The sequence below is a fragment of the Giraffa tippelskirchi genome, chromosome 6, assembly GCF_054371585.1.
Source record: "Giraffa tippelskirchi isolate mGirTip1 chromosome 6, T2T-mGirTip1v1.2.pri, whole genome shotgun sequence".
Classification (NCBI taxonomy): Eukaryota; Metazoa; Chordata; class Mammalia; order Artiodactyla; family Giraffidae; genus Giraffa; species Giraffa tippelskirchi.
The window spans coordinates 69888817-69908700 of NC_137280.1; the positions used below are offsets into that span (position 1 = coordinate 69888817).

A 19884-nucleotide genomic window follows, 5' to 3' on the forward strand; every position below is an offset into this window, starting at 1 on the left:
CCAAGGATCGAACCCAGGCCCCCTGCTTTGGGAGTGCTGCAGTCTTTACCACTGGACCACCAAGGAAGTCCCAAACCATATGTTTTTTGTGTATCAACTCACTTAATTGTGTCCAACTCTTTGTGACTCTATGTAATGTACCTGGAGTGGGTTGCCATTTCCCTCTCCAGGGGATTTTCCTGACCCAGGGACTGAACCCTTGTCTCCTTCATCTTCTGCATTGCAGGCAGATTCTTGGCCCACTGAGCCAGTTACCATTTACCGTATTAAGCAAGTGAAGGGAAAGTTGCTCAGTTGTGTCCGACTCTTCGCGATCCCATAGACTATACAGTCCATGGAATTCTCCAGGCCAGACTGCTGGACTGGGTAGCCTTTCCCTTCTCCAGGGGAGCTTCCCAACCCAGGGATTGAACCCAGGTCTCCCGAATTGCAGGCGGATTCTTTACCTGCTGGGGCATGAGGGAAGCCCGTATCAAAACCATATTAAGGAAGTTTCTGTCTATTCATAATCTATCAAGACAATGTTTTGTTTGGCCGATTTTTCCCCTTATTTTTTGGTCACGTCGAGTGGCGTCGAGTGGCATTTGGGATCTTAGTTCCCCAATCAAGGATAAAACGTGTGCCCCCTGCAGTGGAAGCACTTAGCCACAGGAATGCCAGGGAAGTCCCTCATTTTGTTGATTTTTAAAACGAGTGCTGCATTTTGTTTCCTCTTGCATTCATTGAGATAATATTTTCCTCTTTATAAATGCGGCATGTTACATGGAAAGATTTTTCCAGTGTATATCATTCTTCCATTTTGGCAATCAATTTTACTTTGCCACAATGAGTGTATTGTCATTGGTGAAAGTGAAATTCTACAATTTGGATTAGTTTAACCATGTTCATGAGAGACTGGACTATATTACTTTCCCTTCACATATCCCATTTAACTTCAGTGTCACAGTTGAGCTTCCCCCTTTTAAGAAAATTTTCTACTACAGTATTTGTAAAGATTGTTTCTTGAAGGTTTGACAGACCATATCATAAACCATCCAGATCTGGTGGATTACTTGGGAGTAGATTTTAAAACACAGATTGTGTTATTTTACATACAACGATCCACATTTGAAAAAATATCCAAAACTTCCAATTTATGCGCAGATTCAAAACAGCTTTGTCATTAAAAGAAAAAAAAAATCCTTAACTATGCGCATGCGTGCTCAGTCACTGTAGTCGTGTCCGACTCTTAGTGACACTACAGACTATAGCCCGCCAAGCTACTCAGCCCATGGGATTCTGCAGGCAAGAATATTGGAGTGGGTTGTCACACCCGCCTCCAGATCTTCCCAACCCAGGGACCGAAACCACATCTCCTGCGTCTCCTGCTTTGAAGGCGAATTCTTTAACAGCTGAGCCACCAGGGAAGCCATCTATATAACAATCGTAACTATATCCTTATTCATATCTTCTGATATCAACTTTTTTATTGAAAATTTGCCAGTATAAACCCTATCCTGACTCTCTCACCACTGTTTTTAGTGTACAAGTCGTGTCCAACTCTCTTGTGTCCCCATGGACAGCAGCCTGCCAGCCTTCTTTGTCCACGGGATTTGGTTAGCTTCATACCGTTTCCCCGTTACATGGCCTGTCAAATCTTTAAGAAACTTTTCTAAGTACTGTTGTGTTTCTCCTGACCAACATATAATGCTCTAATTTACATCCTGTCAGAAGTTTTAATTTGTGAAATTAGTGGTCTGTTGGAGAAGGCAATGGCACCCCACTCCAGTACTATTGCCTGGAAAATCCCATGGACAGAGGAGCCTGGTAGGCTGCAGTCCATGGGGTCGCGAAGAGTCAGACATGACTGAGCGACTTCACTTTCACTTTTCACTTTCATGCCTTGGAGAAGGAAATGGCAACCCACTCCAGTGTTCTTGCCTGGAGAATCTCAGGGACGGCGGAGCCTGGTGGGCTGTTGTCTATGGGGTCGCACCGAGTCGGACACGACTGAAGCGACTTAGCAGCAGCAGCAACAGTGGCCTGTTAACTAGTGATGAACTTCAAAAATTGGTCTCTGATGGTTAAAGGTTTCCAAGATTACATGGGTTGGCTAAGAGTGGAGTTGCACATCCACCCTGCAAGAACAGGTCAAAGAATCCAGCTTGGTCTGAATCTTCACCCTTTGGGAAGATGTCCTAACACAGGCCCCTGGAAGGTCCTCTGTCCAGCCATGAACGAGGGTTTTTTAAGGGGAACAGAATTCTGCTTCTTGAAGGGGATTTTTAGGCAAGGCAGTAGTTAGGTCATCTCAAAGGCAGAGAACAATTTTCTTAAGCCTGCAGAAGAGGCAGTAAGAACTGTTTTAATTAACCTGTTTTGGTGACATAAGTTGCTAAGAAACTGTCTTCCTTATGACCTGGCTGTTAGGGGCTGATGTGAGGGCAGGAGACAGAGTGTGTGTGGGGTGAGTGGGCTTTCAGTGGGTGCTATTATCTACCAAGGGTGGTACATGAATACACAGGTTTAGGTCAGCTCACAACTGCCACATCCATTTTATTTTCTCCTGCTTAAAACCCCTAAAATAAATATGTGTACTGAATCTTCCTTGTGTAAATCATTTTTCCCCATCTCTTTTATGCTGTATTCTATCTTATCCCTGCCATTTCAAAGACTATCAAGTGTATCTGATCTATACAACAGTAAATTTCTTCCCAGTGGCATAGGAAGAGAGGCCTCCAAGAGGGCAGACATTTGTTTTCTTTGGTGCCTCACCACCAGCACCCCACTGCAGCCGCACATTAAGGAGGCGCTCACAGTAATTCCTGGGCTGAGCTTGGATGCTGGGAGAGCAAGACTGCACCAGACATTTCAGCTCTTCTCACGGGACCATTCCTTTCCCTTCATCCAGTCTCAGGTTCTGAGGCTGCAGCGCCAAGCTCTGCACCCCACTCCCTGAGGCTGCAGCACCAGCGGGGGTCTCGGGCCCCCCTCCCGGAATTGTCAGGCTGTCTCGCTGTAAAAGTCCCACAGGTCAACAGCGAGGTTCTCAACCAAGAGGATGATCCTGAAGGTCAGTGTCTCTTCCAGTTCCTCTGTGCACTGCTCTGTTCTCTCTTCATTTCCGGCAGTTGGGACTTCCTTTCCTTCCTTTCGCTCTTGGCTGTGTACAGGTTATGTTTATTTGACATCTGAGTCTGGAGTTATGGGATGGTTATCTTAGTTCAGTCGGCCGTTCCATCGAGATTCCCGGAAGCAACCTACGTAAGAGGGTAGAACAGTAGACCAGCACCTTAAGCCACGGGTCGGCAGTTTTCTATTACACTGCAGTAAAACTCACTCACTCACTGATGCACTCTGAAAAGCAGAACAAATGAAGAAAACAGAAACTGAAGAGTTGGGAGAAACTGGTTATTTAGTAAAATGGTATGAGGTTCAAAACCAGTAAAAACAGGGAAAGGAGAACTTACCATGGGGGATTTTGAGGGGTTCCTTTAAAACACGGCAACTGGGAAGTGACTTGGACAAAAATTTCATAGGTGACAAAGGTTCAGATACCATATGCACTATGCTGAAAGGCACCTAATAGTTTTATTCGTATCAGTAGTACTAAGGATAATTTTCCCTACACTTCCATCTTTTCTAAGGAACATGCAATCAATGAAGACCTAGTTGGCTTTAATGCTTTGTGTGTGTCTCAAGTTACCAAAATTAACTGTAAGAGTTACAGGACGAAGGAGAGACCTATATGTTTGTGTTGAGAAAATATTAATCTTTAACCATACAACTTAATTCTCAGGTATGCCTTTGCTGTTCATTCTTCCCTACAACACGTGCATGATGGAAGTATAATTACTTGATCACCACTTACATCTTAGTTCTGTTTTTCAACATAGAACCAAGGGTACAATTAATTTAAACACTGTTAACAATAAACAATTGTGTATTAGGTAAAATAAATAGGCTTTTTTTTTTTCCCCCAAATTTCAAGGGTATGCTACCAACTGAACTAACTCCACTCAGGAAGTAACTGAGTGTGTTCTAGTACACAGGTCTGGTGCTGGCACTACATGAATATCACCTCCTATTAAGTCATAAGAACTTAGAGAAGATGTGTGAGACCACAGCACCATGAGAGGACTCTAGCCCTTCACATCCCAGAGTCTGTATTTCTACTGTTACAAGTCACAGGAAGCATGGCCACTTTGTAGAGTCAAACAGATACAATAATTCGATCACTGTCATATGGTGAGAAAGTAGCAGATGCTGTAACATGAACCCGGGGCCTTGATTCCAGGAGCAACTCTTTTGTGCTGCCATTGTGATGCCTTTATTCTCCACCAGGCAGTCATTTTCTTACTTTAGTTTTTTTATAAGGAAAACACTGTGAAGAAGCAAAGTAAAAAAACTGATTGAATCCTTGGGACTACAGTGGCAATTAAATAACTTAAAAAATAAAAAGAAAGGTGTTTGGAGAATACGCCCAACATTTTCTTTTTAATTTTGCTGCACTGGGTCTTAATAGCAGCATGTGAGAACTTTAGTCGCGGCATGGGAACTCTTAATTCCCTGGGCAGGGATTGAACCCAAGCCCCCTGCACTGGAAGCACGGAGTCTTAACCCTTGGACCACCAGGGAAGTCCCCATGCCCATGATTTTTGAGAATATTTCTACTGGACACCTTTGTTCCAACATTATCTTCTTCTGAGAGAGGAGGGGACCTTATTTAAAAACAGGAATAAACTTTTTTTCCTCCAACAAAATTTATCATGCCAGACACTGAATTTATGAAGACAAATAAGCTTGTTTCTGTCCTCAAGGGGCTCATAATTTAAGTGGAGCACTACACACATAGATAAACTGGTGATAATCTTAGTACCAGTGCTAAATAGCACTGCTAGCACCCATAACAAGGTGCTAAACGAGAAGATAGCAGAAGACACATTTATGGCACAATGAGAAGAACTCTCCCTCCCTTTTACCTGGGAAGCCCAAGATTCAGGTAATATTAAGACATCTGAACAGAGTTTTGAGGAGTGAGTTATTTCCTGAGGGCTTAGTATGGGCCAGATACTGTGCTAAGGGACTATCTGGATTATCTAATTAAATTATTGTTACAATTTAGGAGACAGGTAACCCCGTTTTACAGATGAATTCAGGTGGTTTAATCTAGGACTCAATCTGCTAAATATTAACTCTGTGAGCTACTGACAATACACGAATGCACAGTAAAACAGATCACTGGATGGAGTCACAGGGATAAAGGGGTGTATACATCCAAATGTTCTCATTTACACAAAAGGCTATGAAGTCAGGATGCTGCAGGAATTAGCCAAAGGTCACATAACACAGACAGAGATAATCCTTTATCCTCTCAAGGGGTCGTCCATCCACGGCACGATCACATTTTCTTGGAAATGTTACTCTCTTCCTGCCTTTCCCTTTAGACACTCCATCACCAATGGCCACCTCAAACCACATGCCAACTTACCAAAGGGAGAAGTTGTTGAAGGACACACGGTTGGATGGGGCTGGCCTACATCTAAAGCAAGATATTTACTGTAAATACCAGTGTTTCATAAGCAATGATCTGCAAAGATTGAGAAACAAGCAAAACAGGTTTGCCAGCTTTTATGAACACTGCTTCTCACATACTCAACCTGTTACACACAGAAATGACTACAAGACATGGATTAAAATCCTAGATAGCCACAAAACTTCAGAACAGACTTGCGCTCTGTCTGCCCAGAGCTCTGCCTCCAGCCCTCACAGCTACAAATCCCTGTATGGCATGGCGACAGCAGGTTTTCTAGGCACTTGAGTTAGTGTTCCTAACGTGAGCCGCGGGACTCTTCTACCTGCCCTGTCCGAGATGCCTGGGATCTGTTCAATCATTTTTTATACATAAGCAAACAGTATGGACTGTTCATTCTGTTTGTTCAGTTTGAAACGAAAACTTTAAATGCTTGTGTGGAAATAAAAAGCTTAAATAACTTCCTTAGGGTCATAATAAAACTCTGCCAAGGGTCACAATAAAACTCTGCCATTCTTATTATGTATGCAGTTTTAAAAATATACTTTAAAGGTTCAAGGAGAAAGACTATTGAGACTGACTGTGATTCAAATGCAATGACTCTGCTCATGCTAGTGTGCAATTCTCATCTACTGTTCTGGTTTAACATACAAATGGAGACAGTGGTTATGTAACATTTCTGGTACCACTGCATTTACTTCCCACATTAAAGGAAGATCCAGTTATAAATCCTATTGATTTGAGAACTATAACAATATGAAAACCGACAAGAGCCGGAGTATCAGCAAGCTTATTAATAAGAGAAGGGCAAAAGTGAACATTTATCTGGAAGCACAGCATACACTGGTTCTGAAAGGTATGAAAATTAAAATCACACATTTAATCACACACTTTAAGTGCTCCATTCTAGACTGACTGTATACCTGAGGGTCAATCTCTCCCATGTATTTAGTTTTCCAATCTCTACAGATGTCTCAGACCCACAGCGTGCATCGCTGAACCACTTACATACGGTACCCAGGGCACTTGCTCTGAGCTCAGGAATCTCCATCACTTTAACTGTTTGTGATTATAAGCAACTTAACTTTTCTGAGTCCCAGTTTCCTCAACTGTCAAGTACACCAATAACAATTACCCTAAAGGGCTGCTGCAAGGGTTAGACGAGAACATTATGAAAGCACCTAATAAAACACTTGTATCATAAAAGGTGTTCCATATACATTATTACTGTCTGATGAATACTTAGACAGTAATAATGAAAGCTGTATTAAAACGAGGGACAAATTGAGGGGAACACCCAATGTCTGAGGATTGCTGATGCAAAGATAAAGAACTGACAGAAGAGACATTCCTTTTTATAAGAGTTTCAAAAAAATTGATCAGAATAAATGTCTTAGGAGAAATCTTTACTTAACTATAAATAAAATTTGAAATGATGAGAAAATACTCTGTGCATTCCTCAAGATTTGGTCCCCTCTATCTCAGTATGTAAAATACTGGGTCATGTAATCAACGACAGTATTTCTTAGCTTTGATGAAATAGTTTCAAAAGATTAAAGGATAATGTATTCAGCATAATGCATTTACAATACTGAGGGTGGAATGGGACTTCCTAAGACAACAAAACCCAGAAGTTACCAAAGATTATGTAATGGTTTAAAATAAAGTTTTAAAAAACACATGACAGATTAGGAGGAAGAACTTGCAACACATATAGTAACCCAATCCAAAATATATAGAGTTCCTAGAAAACAATGAGAACAAATTAACAAATCAAAAGAAATATCAGCTAAGGGGATGAACAATCAAACAAATAAAAATGAAAGAAAGAAAACCAACAGAAATGTGAAAAGATATTAACTTTGCTCTTAGGCAAGGGAATGAAAATAAAGAGATACTTTTTTGCAGCCATTAGATCAGCAAAAAAGGGACAAGAATGGTAATGCCCTGGGGGCAAGCGTGTGAGGAAACAGGCACTCTCTTATACTGCCAGCCGAAGGATAACCTGGTGCAGACTCCTGGGAGAATAATTCTGCAGTATTCATAAGTATTTCAAATAGATGTGTTCCTTGACACAGCAATTATACCTTTACGAATGGCCTTGCAGAAATAATCACACAAAATATGCATCAAAATACTCTGTATTTTGCAGGACAGCCTACAACAACAGTGAAACACTAGAGCAACCTTTGCATCCACCAACAGGGAATCTAGTATATTTATAAACGAAACTAAAAAAGATAACGTGAGATATAGATATGGAAGGTTTTCCAAAGCATGGAAAAAAGTACAAGATATGGTATGATTTCATGGTAAAATAAATCCCACATATATCACCAACATATTTGTGTGTAAAAACACAAGAGCTTGGAAGGATCACCATTATTAATATTTCAGAGTGTACGAAAAAGAACGGCAGTGGTATGTGACTGTGAAGAGAATATTTTTATATACTCTTCACGTTTAGTCTAAATAATACAGAATGAGCACATATTTAGAAAGATCTCTCAGAATGCAGGATTTCCAAGTACCTATTTCCCAAACTCTGTTTCTCATTCAAAGTCATACCTTTACTTGAAAAAACCCAGTATTCTAATTAATATGGTATCTTTTTGTGCTACTGACTATGTTACTACAAAATTTTAAACAATGATTATTATATATAAATAGCATATCTAAAACAATAATTTTCAGAGATATCTACAGAATAAGGAAAATTTATGTCAATATTAAGATAACTATATACCTTTAGCAACCTTTATACTTCTTCAGTCAAAGAAATCTTACAAAACCCTTATTTTCCCAGGGAATCTGAACTCCTATAAAAGTTGCATGAAGCACAAGTAGCAAAGAAATTTTTTCAAACTAGTTTTAAAAAACAAAACAAACAGCCCCAATCCTGCATTTAAGTAGCTTTAGACAGCAGGACAAATACTGACCATATGGCTTAACAGTGCTAAAGAAGCACTTTGAAATAAGCAAGGCAAAGGTTGGAACTTTTAAAAGCCAGTTATAATTGCATCTGGTTAATCCCAAGAAAGACAGCTAAGTAGATGAACAGGTTCTACTGCTAAGATTTTAACTGATGGAACAGTTTTACTCAGCCTCACAGGAATAATATGCATAAAATTATACAAACATCCTGAGGACAGGTTCTCTTCCATAAAGTTCAAGGAAGTTAATGCTAATACTAATAAATAATCCTAATTTATATAGATATAAAAATCCTAAAAGTGAAACTGCTATTGGTTTCATAATAGCAATGGTAACTTAAAAGTTAAAAACAAAACAAACTAAATCCTACCTTTCATTGAAAGCCAGAAAAAGCCAGAATTTGATACTATCATCTCTTTAGTTTAAAAACAAACCTTAACATCAAGCCATTAACAATGAAAAGAGATCATTTAATTGCTTATTATAATTGTGCATAATATTTTTTTACTGAATAACACTTTACCTTTATCAAAAGGTAGATCTGCTTTTTAAAAAAAAACTGAAATGAATAGAACTAAAAGGCAAACTCATGTGTATCAGATTCCCTACTATAAGTGACAGTTTTCAACTACTGAAGTCTATAGGAGACATTTGTTTGGAAGCATGAAATCCTACTATTGGGAACAGATGAGATGAGAAAGATGTAATGAAACAGGAAGAAGCTAAATAATTTAAGCCAAATGCATAGCAAATAATCATGAGGAGAGATATCAAATCTTCAAACTTGACAGAAAATAGCTGGAGTTTAACTTCAGAACATATCAAATATTATCCAACTATATTATGTTCTCTATCAATCAGTTAAATGAAAAATGACAACTGTAAAATAATGGGGGAAAATGGGAACATTTTAACATCTACCTAGATTCTGTAACATTTAAAACTTATAAGCACATGTTCAACTTTAATTCTAATAAATGCAGTTTTTAAAGAAATCAAGGCATGTATTATCTAAAAGGTGGGAGACAGCTCAGTATAACAGAATGCTTTATAGTATTAACTAAAACAAGATAAAGTGAAAAAAAATTTTTTGACTCAACTACAACTCAACTTTCACGTAGAGCTTTTTCTAAGTGCTGAAGTGAGACAAAGCTGATAGCCCAAATGATACTACTATATAATCAGGAAAGTATGTAATATAAAGATATAAACACAGGACTATTAAAAGAAAAAAGCAATAAATTAAAAACCTATAAATTAGGAATTTAACCTATAAGGCATTTGGAAGCCTAAACCGCATGATACGCTAAATGCTTTTTCATACTGGAGAATATGAAAGAAAACTTTTATTTTTTATTCACTGAGGTTCAAAGGTAAATTGATGCCGCTGCTCCAAATATGTGTCATCTGAAAACATGAAAAAACACATTTCATAAAACTACCCTTAGGTTATATGATGCTTCCATAATGCACTGTGATATTTCTCTTGAAGTATTATAAATTATTAAATAACTTAAGCATTTGACAAGTTTCAAATGAAAATGTGAAACTCACTGAAATATATTTTACATCCAAGTACATGACAGAATAACTCCCACTTAATAAAAAGAAAATTAAAAAAACCCACAAAACTTTAGTTTACTGAACAAATAGAACACAATTAGAAAGGCAGCACTCACCTGTTCAGGAACAAGTTTCCCTGCCTGGACTTCACATTTTTATTTAACTGTGACTTTTTCATAAACATAGACATCTTCCTGAGTACAAGCATCAAATATGAACTCTAATTCTGAATGCAGGCACAGATAAGTTTATGGATACTTGCCAAGCTGTTAAAAACAATATGTTCTTCTTCAGTACTTTTGATTTTGTGGCTATTATTTGCTTTGTTTTTCACCTATATAGAATGTGGATGTGTCATCAAAAAATGAAAAGCAGAGGTGATTTCACGGGGCTGAAAAACAAAGTTATAGAAAGTTAATTTTAAGTAGAGTGTTTTCAAAAAGAGCATGAAATATGAGAGTATCATGTAAATCAAACAATATATATCTAGGACTAATTATCAGGTGTTAGCTTATCTTTAAATTATCTATAAATGTTTGGCACAACTATGCTCTGGAAAAAAAGGATGACAAACATGTTTTTGAAATAATAATAATAATAGCTACCATTTATCAGGAGCTTAGTATGTACCAGGAATTACTGTAACACTTGACTGCTATTAACTTATTTATTATCTTAACCCATTTAATCTCATAACAATCCTATTAGGTAGGTATTGTTATAATCCCAATTTAGCAGACTGAGGAAATGGAGAAATAATTTTCCCAAAGTAACACACTTAGTATGTGGTAGTACCAGGATATGAGTTCAAGAAGCTGGGTTTCAAAACCCTACCACTAAATCACAGTGATTTCAAACCATTTCCATTAAATCAGAAAGCTGGTGTCATCTTTATTGCTAAAATAAAAATGAGCTTGATCTACTTTAAACAGAACAGCAATTATTCACTGAACGCCTAAAATAGGCTATGTACTATTATTAGGCATTATAGCTGGCATGAACAACAGCTAGCGTGTTAGCATTTATCAGGACTTAATGTGACAGGCACTGACTAATGAACCACTCTGCACTCATCACAGAGGTCAGTCCTTACAACGATCCTGTGAAGTGGATACCATACCTATTTTGCAGATGAGAAAAGCACTGAGGTGTAAAGCAGTGCCTTTCTCTCCTCCAAATCACACAGCAAACTGGCACAGCCCAGGTGGCTCCAAGGGTCTGATGTCAGAGCCCCTGCTTGTTGGAGCACATTGCGAGGGCTCCACATGGCCAGCTCGCCACCAGCCAAGTAAGGACATTCCTTTGCCCAACCCCCCAAGTCTCATGTCATGTTAGAGATACAATAGCACCACTGGAAAGATATGACAGTAATGAAAGTTTACAGTAATTACATTAAAAGAAAAAAAAAAATCAAGTCTCGGTGTGCTATTTTTGCCAAATCCTCTATCCATGTTAATGGTTGACAGTCCAAGTCAGCTGAAGTAAACATCCGCCTCCCAGCCGACGCACGTGTTACAGCTGAGTGTAGGATGTTTACATGAACTGAAAGCTTGGTTTCAAGCAGGACTTACACCATCCTTTACCGTATTTGCACCGGTCCTTTCCTTGGGACTCAAATTTAAATTAAGGTATATATGATGAATAATTTATATGATTTTTTTAAAAAGATAACTTTGTAGAATCTGTTGAAAAAAGAACAGGAGGTACAAAGATTGACATAAATGAGGCAAAAGTCAAATCAAGAGGTATTTCTGAGACAAAGTTTAGAATCCAGGGGAAAAGGCAAAGTGATGTTCTTCTCGTAACTAGTGGTGATATAAGCAGACATCTCATGAATGTTCCAGACCTAAATGTGGCTGGGTTTACAGTCTTCCCTTCAAAACAGGCCAACCTGCATTTACAGGAATCTGCCTGACGGCCGGGATGGCGCACTGGGCACCCATTCTTCTTCAGGAAGGAGATACCTGTTTTGAGTAAAAACAAAGTTAGCAAAACACCTGTGAGGAGCTCAGGGCTCCGCAGCAGCCTCCTTTTCCTCCAGCCTCTCCCTATCTCCTCCCCCACACTCCTGCCTCAGGACGGTCACCCCAGGGACACGTCTCCCACACTCTGACCCAGGTCCTCCTCCTCCTGCCCAAGTGTTGCTAAGTCGCCTCCCAGGAATCCCTCGTCTCTCTGGATTCCTCTGACTAAGAAAATATTACCACTGATACCTCTAGCAGCCCGATCAATACATTTGCCTCGAAGAAGAGGAAAATCCTCAAACTTGGAAGTAAAATTAAATAACAGAACTATTGCCAGCAAACTCTAAAATAATCTCTGAAATTTCGCAGGCATTCCAGGACCTTTGGGAACCTCCTGTCTCTACCTGGCCTCCTGTCTCTTTAGGCCACTTTTCCTGATTCAAGATTAAATTAGGAGTTCTGATTAAATTCTCAAGTTCTCAAGATTAAACACACACATTTTTTTTCTCTACAAATATACTGTTTTTTTGCTTCAAGTATTCCACTGCAACACTATTTTTTTTCCTTCTGCTTTTCTTTGCAAATATATTCAAACAGGTTTTGTGGGCTAGACAATGAATATGATGCTTTCTCTGGGATAAAAGTGGGCCTCAGGTTTCCAACAAATCTTTTTCAAAACAAATTTCTGGATTACTACATGCTTTTAAGTTAGGGATTGTATGCGTATTTCTCTTCAGTTGCTAATTGGGCTGGATACAGAACAGGGAGGGGTTCCCAGGTGGCTCAGTGGTAAAGAACCACCCGTCAATGCAGGTGACACAAGAGACATGAGTTTGATCCCTGGGTCAGGAAGATCCTTTGGTGAAGGAAAGGGTAATCCACTCCAGTCTTCCTGCCTGGGAAATCCCGTGGACAGAGAAGAGCCTGGTGGGCTATAGTCCATGGGGTCACAAAGAGTCGGACATGACTGAACAACAACCACCACTGACCAGGGAGATGAATGGAAGATGAGTTCCATGGTTCTGAAAGCCTAGACTTAGGACAGCAGCATCAGCAGCATTTGGGCATTTAAGAGAAGCAAGCATCACCCTAGACTTACTGAATGAGAAAGTCTCGCAAGGCCCAGCAATCACTATTTTAATTAACAATCTCTCCCAAGTAATTCTGATACCTATTATTTGAAAACCAACACATTAAAACTGTTTTACCAAACATGCTGGAGAGCCAGAGCAAAGACAGCAGTGAACATCAAATTGTTAGGAAGTCTGTAATATGCTCTAGAATGAAAAAAAAAAAACCAACCCCCAAACCCACACAACATCAAAACACCCAGCACACTGTCCACCCGTAAGGAATCAGGCTGGGGAAACTGGCAGACAACCTGAAACAGCATAATTTTGAAAAGTGATTAAGTTCGGACTCAAACTTGGAAACTTTTTTTCCCCCTGAATATGAACTGAAAATAGAGGCACATTCACTCAATGAATAAAGTTTTAACCAGAGGAGTGGAAGGAGCCAGTCAGAGTAAAAGGGACTCCGGCACGGAGACCAATGAGGACCCGTCGAACAGTGTGCTTTTAACACAGAATATTTGCACACAAATGTGTCTAATTGGAAATGAACTTGCAGACACAATTTTGTAGTTTTGCTTTAAAAAGTAACCCCTTAGAAATCTCAAAAAAAATGCTAAGGAAAAAAAGCCTGTCATTTTCAGAATACTACTCAGCAACTAAATGTTTTACTTTCAATCAAAATATCTTCTTAGGAAAGAATTTCTAAGCTTTCTAGGACCTGTCAATAAAGACCACACACTTCTTCCTAAATACTAAGTAAAAATGTGGGGAGACAAGCTGTTATAGGTTTATTAGCAAACACTAATGCACAAACATTTTAAAGCATTTGTCCTATGCAGTCAATTGCTACACTGGCAGGTCATTTGGGAAGTCTGCAGTTCTTCCAAATTAAAACATAAAGGAGTCATCTGCAGATGACTAAAAGGTGGTATTCCAGTACACTGAGGCAAGGGCATCCAGAATTAAAGCTGACATGGCCTCTGATTCACCTCATCAGGGCAGAATAACATGGAACAAACGTTACGTAACACAGATTGTACATTAATCCTGCAGCCAGGGGTGAGGGGCTGGGCTGGGCAGAGTGTGACAGCTTTGTGCAGGACACGCATCCTCCTTTTAGCACAGATCTGGGCTATCATTTTAACAACTCTCTCAAATCCAGCCAGGCAAATTATTAAACTGGGTAGTTCCTATCCATCTTACTGAATCTCAAGGCTGTGCAACACAACTTTTCGTAGGAAACACTGTCACCTTGTCTAACAGAACAACCCTGTTAGCAGAGGACTCGTTCTACCCTTCGAGGGGACATGCCTCGGGCTCTTAGAGCCCAAATGGCTCCATCCGTTTCCTGCTATCTGGACTCTGAGGCCTGCATCGGAGGGTCAAGGAATACACAAGAAACCCACTTTATTAAGAGTTCAGTAGGAAGGGACACTTGCTGCATGCCAATCATCAAGCTTGAAAATTATACTTCAAGTTTCAGAGCCACCTGTGTCTGAAGCAACTCACCACCCTCCTCCCCTCCCTCCACGCTGGCCACATCAGTCTTGTAAACTAGCACTCTGGCGAAGGAGTGTTTAAGAAGTGGGGCTGGTGCAGGAATACATCCGGGCAGCTACATGATGACCCAAACTGTCACCTGTTCCTCTGCAGAAAGGTAAAAGGAGACAGTAGCCTCTGCAGCAAAACAAAATCGTTGGCGGAGCCCTACGCACGCAAGGTGCCCTACTTGGTGCTGATGGCCAGGAAAACAGATAATTATAAGGATATGATGTCCTCACCCTCAGAAAGCTTACGATCCAATCAAGGAAGAGGTGCATGTAAAAAGTTACCAAGGACTTTACCTTTTGGTTCAATTATGCACCGAGCCCTACACAGTAACATGTTCAGCAGTTTAATGTTAATACATGATAAAAATACTAAAGCTTTACTGAAGAGAAAGGTTTCCCAGTGTCTAAAAGACAAATAGAGGTAAGACAGCAAATTTTCAAAACTTGGAGAAAGAGCTGTTATAAAATTATACATTATCAATAGTCTGCATTGAATGTCAGCTGTGAGAAAAGTCCTGTATTCTTCAGCTCTGTGGGGAAACCCAAAAAATAGATCCAGTGCATTTGCTCAAAAGGCATCAACAGGAGAATGAGGAAGAGAAAAGGCAAGTGATGACCTGAGAATATGCAGGAAAACATACTCAATAAACTGAGACAAATATAATCAACGGTGAATGTTGTAAAAGACTCAGTAGTTTGAGGTCCTGCAAAAGTTTTTAGAGGACAGTTCTGACTAGGAGCTGTGACGTCACTCAGGGTGGAGAACAGGAAGCTGGGGTGGGGGTGGGGTGGTTGAGAGGCGAGAGACAAAGTTTATACACACATTTCTTTACTACAGAGAAAACTGAAAATTTCTAGGTTATATACTGCTGGGCGGTAGGGTGGGGTGGTGGTGATACATTTACTCTCAAGAACGTCTACAGAATTTCTAAAGGAGGAAATCAGTCTTCTGAACTGCTGGGAAGTCAAACTCTAGCCTACTTGGAAAGGCAATAAAGAATGTGAGTTCACTGACAGGGTAAAAACAGAAATAAGAACCCATAGTGGAAAAAAAAATTTTTTTTTTTTTTTTTAAACAGAATTCTCTAAGGCCCAGCAGCAGCAGCATCTTAAAGTCTGGAAGCTCGGCTGGCATCCGCTCCAGGATATCCTGTTTTGAGGAAAGCATCCCACACTACTCGGCATGAAACAGGCATTCGTGCAGAGCGCAGTGAAGGCAGAACCCCAAAGATTCTTGGTGTTCATCCACACACTTTACAGTCTCCCCCACCCCCCAATTCTACTTCTTAGATGTAATTACACTGAAATGATGTCTGCGAATAGCCGGTAGCAGCAAACATCTGACTGAAAGCTTAGCTGTGTGGTACAGCTTCCAGTCGGGGATGTTTACAACAACAGACTTTCTGAACAACAAGTTAACAGAAGGCATCGGCACAAGTATTGCTGGTCACCATCTCGAAATACTTGCTGGGCCTTTTAGTACTGAACACTATCTGTGACATCTTGGGACAAAAAAATGATATGGTTAATGAAATTCATTAGCAAGAGATAAGTGGTTTATCAACAGCAATTTTTCCTAAATAAATTAATTTCAAAAGACAATATGCATTATAAAGTTATCTTGGCAAATTAGTAACATTAAAGATATGACCCAGTTATTCTACACAAAGATACACTTTCTATTTGATATGTGCAAAAATGAAGTTTTCTCTCCCGGAAGCCAGAGTTTCAGAATTAATAATAAACACACCAGAATGACAATCCGAATAATCAGACAGACCATACATTTGCCTGAAACAGTCCAAAGGTATGCCTGCTGCCCTGATGCTATCATTAAAAGTGACTCTTCATTAACAAAAGCGTCTTAGTCTAGATCGCTAATACAGTGGGTTTCACTGGCAGTGGATCTGTACTAAGAGTCTAATACTTTCTTCGCCCGTCCCCAGCTGAGTTAGGTTAGGGATGTCCATGGAGATAACAAAGCAAGGTAGGTAATAAGCAAACGAACACATGACCTTGGCTTTGTTTATAAAGCAGTAATATGCTAAAACCATTCTGTTACCACACCACTTTCCTGAAAGACAGAAGGAAGACTAGGTGACATATAAAAAAATTGGCACTCCACCAAAACCAAGAGTTGGTTTCATCTAAAGTATGTGAAATTACTGTTTCTTAAAAAAACCCAGTTAAAACAATTAGAGTATACAATTAAGTTTCAGTGATTTCCAAGAAATGAACATACATATACACACAGACACCCTACAGGATAACTACCAAATACATCAATACACACAATTTTGAAAGGCTACTAATTTTCTAATATTAATTAATTTCTTTGAGAAACTATGGAGTAAGTGATTTTGGTCATTGATATTTACTGTGGTAATATTTAATGTTGCTTTCTGAATTTTTTTTTTTTTTTGCTTTAAATGTCATAAATAACTACCCGTTACAGAAACAATGCTAGAAATAATGAGGAAAGTGCATGTGGTCTCTATGGAGACAAGATGACCTTCATTGTTTCTGAAGACAAAAACTTAAAAAAAAGATAACCCAGTGGCTATTTCCAACAAAAGCTATTCAAGCTGTTCTACAATTGAAAATTTCCAGATTTAAATTAGGAAAAAAAAGTTATTTCATGCCCAGGTAGGCACACAATACTTGACTAATTAGGATGCTGCACACTGAGTTGCAATGAACCAGCGATTGCAAGTCTCTTCTTCAAACAGTTTCTGTTTTTTTTTTAAAGGTTGATCAAAAGACCGACATCTTTATCAGTGCTACTACATTTAATTCTCACATACAATATACAGAATTTTTTCTTCAGAGTTATTAGGGAATTTTGTCAAATGCCGTAATTTGTTTATGCTGTGTTCTTGAAGACAGTTGAAAATTAAATGTACAGAAGTTGAATAATTAAGTATGTTATAATAAAATCAACTATGAAATATTCTGTAATTACAAAGTATCTTCTAGACACAAATTGTAATTACAATATGTAATCTGTATTTCACAAATGTTCTTTTTGCTCTTGTATTCATCATTAAAAACAGAGTAAGCAAGTTGAATCTAATGAAGGTATAGCTGAGGCTAAAGATGAACAGTTTTGCTGTGCATAACGACTTCCATACTTGACACAAATCTATTTCATATTTGAGAGCAACCGTTCTTACTACTGGCATTAGCACACAACAATATGCTTCTTCTGAGGCTTATTTATGATTTACTCATTATTGCCAATTGCCATTTGGAACAGAGGCTTGAACGTGCTTTCACACGGTTTCTCAAGTTAGCCCTATAACTAGAGTTCCGAGGTTAGTAGTAGAGCAAGTGTCTACAGATGAGGAAGACGGTACAAACTGGACAGGTGGTCTGAGCAAGCTCAGCCACTGACTCACTATGAGCCACTCTTGAGGAACCATCTACAAGGTGACCGCCTCTAAGGACAAATCAGCCTGGCAGACTGAACACCTGACAACACCCAGTGAGACGATGAAGATGAGAGCACTGAAAAGTGGTGCTCAGGCATAAGCGATAATCATCACCATGACATCTAACGTCTGCATGGCGTGCTCGCAGCTCCCCTGTGGATTTTCATGGTGAGCTCCGAGGGGCAGGCAGGGTGGTATCATTATCTCTACTCCACTCAGCTTACATCAGTTTTGCGATAATAATGAATTACGTGTTCTCTGGAAGCAACTACCCAAGTCAGATACTTTATGAGATTCAAACTGAAAGTTTACTAAAAAACTTACTATAAAATATATATGTGTGTGTATATACAGATACATGTTCGTGTAAAAATGACCTGTTTTAATTAGACTTTTTTTTTCTTTTTAACTTTTTCCCCATTTCTGTAGCCTCTAACAGGATGGGTTGTTTTTCTGCACTGCATGATCACTGCTCAGACACACAAACACCGTTTGGGGTAGTCAGTGCTTAGGCTTGCAAGGCAGAGAACCAGTTCCTTTCTCCATAAAGCTTGATAAAACATCATCATTTACTCACATGGTATATACACAGCTCGACCCCAAACCAGCAGCATCAGTACTACCCATGTAACTGTAAGAAAAGTAGTTCTCAGGCTTCTACCCCAAACCCACTGGATCAGGAATTAGGGGGAATCAGATGCAGAAATCAGTGTTTTACAAGCCTTCCAAGTTGTTCTGAGGCACACTAAATTCTCCGAACCACTGATGTAGGTGTTACTATAGTTCCAATAACATGGCCAAAGCCCACTGACAGCATAGCCCTGTGTTAGGGCTCGTCGGGGACTGAAAGGGACTATCAGTTTTAATACCCAGACAGTCCTAGGCAGGCAAGGACTAATCTGTTACCCTAATCGCCATTACAGATCAAAGCCCAAAAAACTATTCACTTGAAAAATGGAAAAAAAAAAGGGGGAGGGGGGAGAATGGATCAGTAATATTATAGACTGAATGCATGTTGCCTTTTGGGTGGAGAAAGAAGGTTACATTAAAATCCCAGGAAGTGTTAATGGCTAATTTAGTTTACCATTTCAGGGTAATTACGTATTTTCTCCATTACTGTTCTGACAAAGAGAGCTTTCCATGATATGGGTGCTATATATCTACATATAACCACTGATTTGTTATGTACTTACTGGAAAAAAAAAAGCTTGCCCAGGAATGCTTCAAATCTGGAGGGGAGAGACCTGGAGGTCCAGTGGTTAAGACTCTGCACATCCAATGCAGGCGGTGCACGTTGGCTCCCTGGTCAGGGAACCGAGATTCCATATGCCATGAGGCACAGGCAAACAAACAAAACAAAAAACCACCTGGGGGAGGCAGGGTAGGGCAGTGTTTTGGACAAAACAAACACTGTATTAAACTATAGGGCAATCACAAGTTTGTATTTTTTAATTTTTCAAAAGTTTTCAAAAATTTTTGGCTGAACCACGTGGCATGTAGGATCTTAGTTCCCTGGCCAAGGATTGAACTCGTACCTCCTGCAGTGGATGCTCAAATTCCTAACCACTGGACTGCCAGGGAATTCCCCGTATTTTTTAAAATAAAATTCTCTGACCACTGACAATGAGCTGATGGCAGCCAGCTTTTTAGAGTCTCATGATTTTTAAGGATCTTTTTAGATTCTCAAAATACCATCCACAGAAAGTCCCAGGTCATAAACGGGGCAAAATCAGTCACCAGTGACAACAGGGCACTGACCCCGAGTGTTAAGACCACTTCAATCGGGACAAGCTGAGCAGGTCTGTGGTTCCACAGCGCTTGGATAAGTGCTGAAAGGCAGAGTCTCTTCAGCCAACA

General features: G+C 39.6%; 1 long non-coding RNA gene across 1 annotated transcript in view; it reads right to left on the minus strand.

Moving 5' to 3' along the window:
* Window positions 1-2504: 2504 nt before the first annotated feature.
* LOC145511187 (uncharacterized) overlaps window positions 2505-19884 on the minus strand; it is a 40724-nt gene continuing 23344 nt past the window's right edge. The window contains exons 4-5 of the long non-coding RNA XR_014057604.1: window positions 10126-10400; window positions 2505-3239 (exon numbers count right to left, since the gene is read on the minus strand). This is a non-coding gene — a long non-coding RNA (uncharacterized LOC145511187). The remainder of the gene's footprint in view (window positions 3240-10125; window positions 10401-19884) is intronic.